General features: G+C 38.9%; 1 non-coding gene across 1 annotated transcript; it reads left to right on the forward strand.

The window, feature by feature from the left end:
- The first annotated feature begins 2,714 nt into the window (after positions 1-2,714).
- Positions 2,715-2,786, forward strand: TRNAR-UCU (transfer RNA arginine (anticodon UCU)). Its single transcript has one exon. It is a non-coding gene; the product is annotated as a tRNA-Arg (tRNA).
- The last annotated feature ends 2,198 nt before the right edge of the window (positions 2,787-4,984 follow it).

Consider the following 4,984-nt stretch of genomic DNA (forward strand, 5'->3'; position numbering starts at 1 on the left):
CTGCTGCGCAGCTACTTATTTACGTAGGAGCTATAAATGTTTTAATCATTTTTGCTGTGATGTTCATGAATGGACCTGATGGCTGGTCAAGTAACAAAAATGTTGTATTTTCTGGTACATCCTTATGGATTGGATTAATTGTGATAAAATATGTCATCGAGGGATTAAGTGGAACAGAATTGACTGGGTGGTAGAGTCGTGGAAACGCTTGTTTCTTCCATATTTTGGACCTTAGCTCCATGGAAGAATATGTTACTGCTGAAACACGGAAGAATTGAAATCTTAGATCAAAACACTATGTATGGATGGTATGAACTGCCTAAACGCTTCCACAACTACGAAAAGCAAATTTCTATATCTCGCATCTACTTAAATTGTGTGAATATGAGAATCTCTTTCGTTGAATTGAAAGAATTTTCTATTGAATGGAAGATGATTTTACATCAACAAGTAAAGGAAAAAAGAAATTATTTAGTACTTACTTTGGTTCAACAAAAAGAAAAAGGAGTGTGATTCTTTTATTCCTAATATTTTTCATCTCTTTCTTTTTCTATTTTCTCCGGATCTACTTACTTTCTCGCTTAGATGTTCTTTTGGCTGATCTTTTCTCTTTTGTTTTGGTTTTGAGTGTGGGGGGAGGGCAAGGACTTCCTCTTCCGGGCCCTTCAAACTCCTCATCGGAAGATTTATTCGGGCTCCAGGTCCTGTCGGAGCCTCATATTTTTGAGATTGACAACGATCATTCTTTTCTGAGTGAACTAGAAAGTTCTTTTTATAGTTATCGAAACTCGAATTATCGGAATAATGGATTTAGGGGCGAAGATCCCTACTATAATTCTTACATGTATGATACTCAATATAGTTGGAATAATCACATTAATAGTTGCATTGATAGTTATCTTCAGTCTCAAATCTGTATAGATACTTCCATTATAAGTGGTAGTGAGAATTACGGTGACAGTTACATTTATAGGGCCGTGTGTGGTGGTGAAAGTCGAAATAGTAGTGAAAACGAAAGTAGCACGATCTAATTCAAAAATTTCACCCAATTGAGCACGTCTAGCATATTTTTTCACAGTAGCAGGATCACTATAACTGACGCCGTTGAGTTCACCGCCGTAGAACTCAACAGTTACACCTACTTGTTCAACACTATACTTCGATTCTGCCCTTCTAAAAGGAACATCGGCTCTAACAATTCCATCGCCATCTACCAAAACGACCGGAAATGTTTCAAAAAAAGTAGGCATACGACGTACAAAAAGTTCACGGCCTTCTTTATCTCTAAAGATAAAACCTCGAATCAATCATTTTTCTCGAGCCGTACGAGGAGAAAGCTTCCTATACGTTTCTAGGGGGGTGTTGTTCATCTACATCTATCCCAATGAGCCGTCTATCGAATCGTTGCAATTGATGTTCGATCCCGAAGAGAAGGAAAAGATCTTCGGAAAGTGGGTTTTTATGATCCGATAAAGAATCAAACTTATTTAAATGTTCCTGCTATTTTATATTTCCTTGAAAAAGGGGCTCAACATATTGATCTCTACTGCTCCCGCAAACGGTGATGTCTCGATTCCCATTGGTCGGTCTGCTATCCGGAACAAACCTTTGTCCAAGTAATCTTGAATCAGATTCCTGAAATTTACACAATTATTTGTAGAGTGAGTCCATTTCTCGTGCCATTTACAATAATGTTTTCCTTTTCTTTCTTCTTCTTTAGGTATCTTATGTCCAGGCAGACAGGTCAAAAGCTGTTGATAACCTGGCGGCTGCTTCAGAGCTTCAGATGCCAACCAGTCGGCCGCGATCTTACCTTCTCTCTTCTCTATGAGTATGCTTACAAAAGCACTGCCAATCCCTTTGAACAAGATTCCAGCAAGCTTGGATCAGTTGTGCTTGAGGGTGAAACATGTTATGAAACTAAGACAACAATTATTTCTAATAATAAGAAAGAGTTAAGCGCCTCCAAGGCCTATAAATAGAAGCTTCTTTCAGTCTATATTTTCAAAGAGAGACGTAGAAGTCAAAAAGAAATACTTTCAGTAACACTTATTCCAACAACACTGAAATGGATATCGTCGGAAGACTTGCAACAATTCAAGAATCAATTCAAGCCGTCTAGATTATTCCAGCAAATAGCAGAATCGTGGCTAGGGAACTATACTAGCGACCTACCCAATTTATTGTAGAAATTTTCGCGATCAATGATTGGACCATGCAAACTAGAAATGCTTTTTCTTGGCTAAAGAAACAGATTACTCGATCTATTTCCGTATCGCTCATGATATATATCTTAACTCGGACATCCATTTCAAGTGCATATCCCATTTTTGCACAGCAGGGTTATGAAAATCCACGAGAAGCGACAAGGTCAAAATGTAATATGTGTTTATGTAGCTATTGGGCAAAAAGCATCTTCTGTGGCCCAGGTCGTAACTACTTTACAGGAAAGGGGAGCGATGGAATACACTATTGTGGTAGCCGAAACGGCAGATTCCCCTGCTACATTACAATACCTTGCTCCTTATACAGGAGCAGCTCTGGCTGAATATTTTATGTATCGTGAACGACAAATGTATTCATTAAATCAAATTTAGTTTATTAGTATTAGTACATCATTGAATATACAATTCCAAAAATTCTTTCACATCCGATTCTTTCTGTTTTTTTTTTCAAACAAAAAGTTAAAATACGAAAAAAAATCAGAATGAAAAGCGTCCATTGTCTAATGGATAGGACAGAGGTCTTCTAAACCTTTGGTATAGGTTCAAATCCTATTGGACGCAATTTATTTCCATATATATTTTTTTTAGATTTCGATAGCAAGAAAGACTGTTTGAATATTTGAATCCAAGACGCTTGATTCCTTTTTTTTATTAAGATTAAGACAAAAGTGATCAATATTTCTTTATGCTTGTTCCTGAAGTATAAAACGGTGAACGGGGATTGGATTGATGATAAAATAGAATCCTGGGTCGCGAACAGTGATTCGATTGATGATGAAGAAAGAGAATTCTTGGTTCAGTTCTCCACCTTAACGACAGAAAATAGGATTGATCAAATTCTATTGAGTCTGACTCATAGTGATCGTTTATCAAAGAATGACTCTGGTTATCAAATAATCCTCTCAGAAGCCCATGTTTATTGTCAAAAACGAGACCTTTACGGGTCTGATTCTGATGGCTTGGCTCCTTGTACCGCCGTGCCCTCCAAATGCGTTATATTGGGCTTTTGACCTGATTTGTCAACAACGGGTCTTGGCGCCTTGGCTGCTGCTTAAACAGGACATCCTCTCAGAAGCCCGTGTATATTAGTCAAAGATGTGACTTTCACAGGTCCGATGGCTCTTTGCCCAGTTCATATTTGGTTACCCGAAGCTCATGTAGAGGCACCTACGGCAGGATCCGTCATCTTGGCAGGAATTGCTTTAAAATTGGGAACCTACGGGTTTTTAAGATTTTCAATACCCATGTTTCCCGAAGCGACACTTTGTTCCACTCCTTTCATTTATACTTTAAGCGCGATTGCTATAATATATACTTCCTCGACCACTTTAAGGCAGATCGATCTTAAGAAGATACTCCATCCAAATCTGCCACTCCTTGGGCGAGGCCTTCTGTTCTATGAACACCCCACCACTGAATGATTCACTTTCAAGTTCTCGCCTCCGACCCGGGAGAACACAGGGTCAAGCCAAGCCCTGACCCGCCTAAATGGAATTCATATCTCCTTCGTCTGGTCGAGAAGGGAGGGGAACTGGACTCTGGACAGTGTATCATTGATAGCGGTGCTATTGATCACTACTCTGGTATGAGTACCATTTTCTCTTCACTTAACCCATCAACATCATTGGGTAAGCTAAAGCTTGCTGATGGCTCTACTACTCCCATTGTTGGGAGTGGTACTGTGAAAGAAAACCATCTCGTCCTTACCCTTGAATTCTCTTTTATATGTTCCGTCTTTTAATCTCTTGTCTGTGAGCTCCTTAACAAAAAAAGCCTGAACTCCAGTGTAACTTTCGTCTCTGATCGGTGTCTTTTTCAGGACCCGAGGACGGGGGGATCCTTGGGAGTGGACGTGAGGACAAGGGGCTCTACAAAACATCCTTGAGACTTCTGGTCTTATGTCCTCCACACAGGCCTTGAATGCTTCTTCTTATAATGAAGTCGAGTTATGGCATCGTAGATTAGGGCATCTTCATGTGTCAAAGATGCGAGTCTTAGTTCCTAGTTTATCTGAATCAGGTGTGTCTGAGTTGCAGTCTTATGACTAAAATGTTGGCCCTATTAGTTGTTGTGGGTCACGAGCATCTAACTTGTTTTGAATTTCTCTTTATTTTATATAAGCCCTTTCCTTAAGGTTATTTTTGAATTGTGTCCACTGCAGTACTCTAACTCTCTTATAGTGTACTACATTACATGAAACGTAGTTCATGATTTCCCCTTCGCTCTCTTTAGCATTTTGGTTTAACACCACGCAGGTGTTCCGCCCAAAATGGGAATGGGCTAGGGTTATGAACTTATAATCTGATGATCGAGTCGATTCCATGATTATAAGTTCATTCCATACCGGACCAGGCCGGAATAGGGTTATATACATTCTCATTATGAGAAGGGGTCATTCGGGCCTATCTAAATAGATACTATGTTTACATATGGATTCCTACATCATTACATTCCATTTAGGATTAGGAATACGCGTAATCGGCCATCCAGCGATCCTGATCTATTTGAAAATTGTTAGAATTGATATATCCATATATCATATTTCTGCGGGCATAAGAGTTTTTTCCTTTATGTTCGGTGGAAATCACATGTTATACTATATTCCAATAAATAGATATCTGTGTTATGATACAAGTCCACGTTTTCAAAAAAAAATGGATGAGATTGGGTCCCAGCGGATCTAAACAATCTTATATCACTATAAATAAGAACCATAATTCCAACCGTAGTGATTAATATTGACATAATAGAAGTAAGTG

The sequence above is a fragment of the Nicotiana tabacum genome, chromosome 16, assembly GCF_000715075.1.
Source record: "Nicotiana tabacum cultivar K326 chromosome 16, ASM71507v2, whole genome shotgun sequence".
NCBI classification, from domain to species: Eukaryota; Viridiplantae; Streptophyta; class Magnoliopsida; order Solanales; family Solanaceae; genus Nicotiana; species Nicotiana tabacum.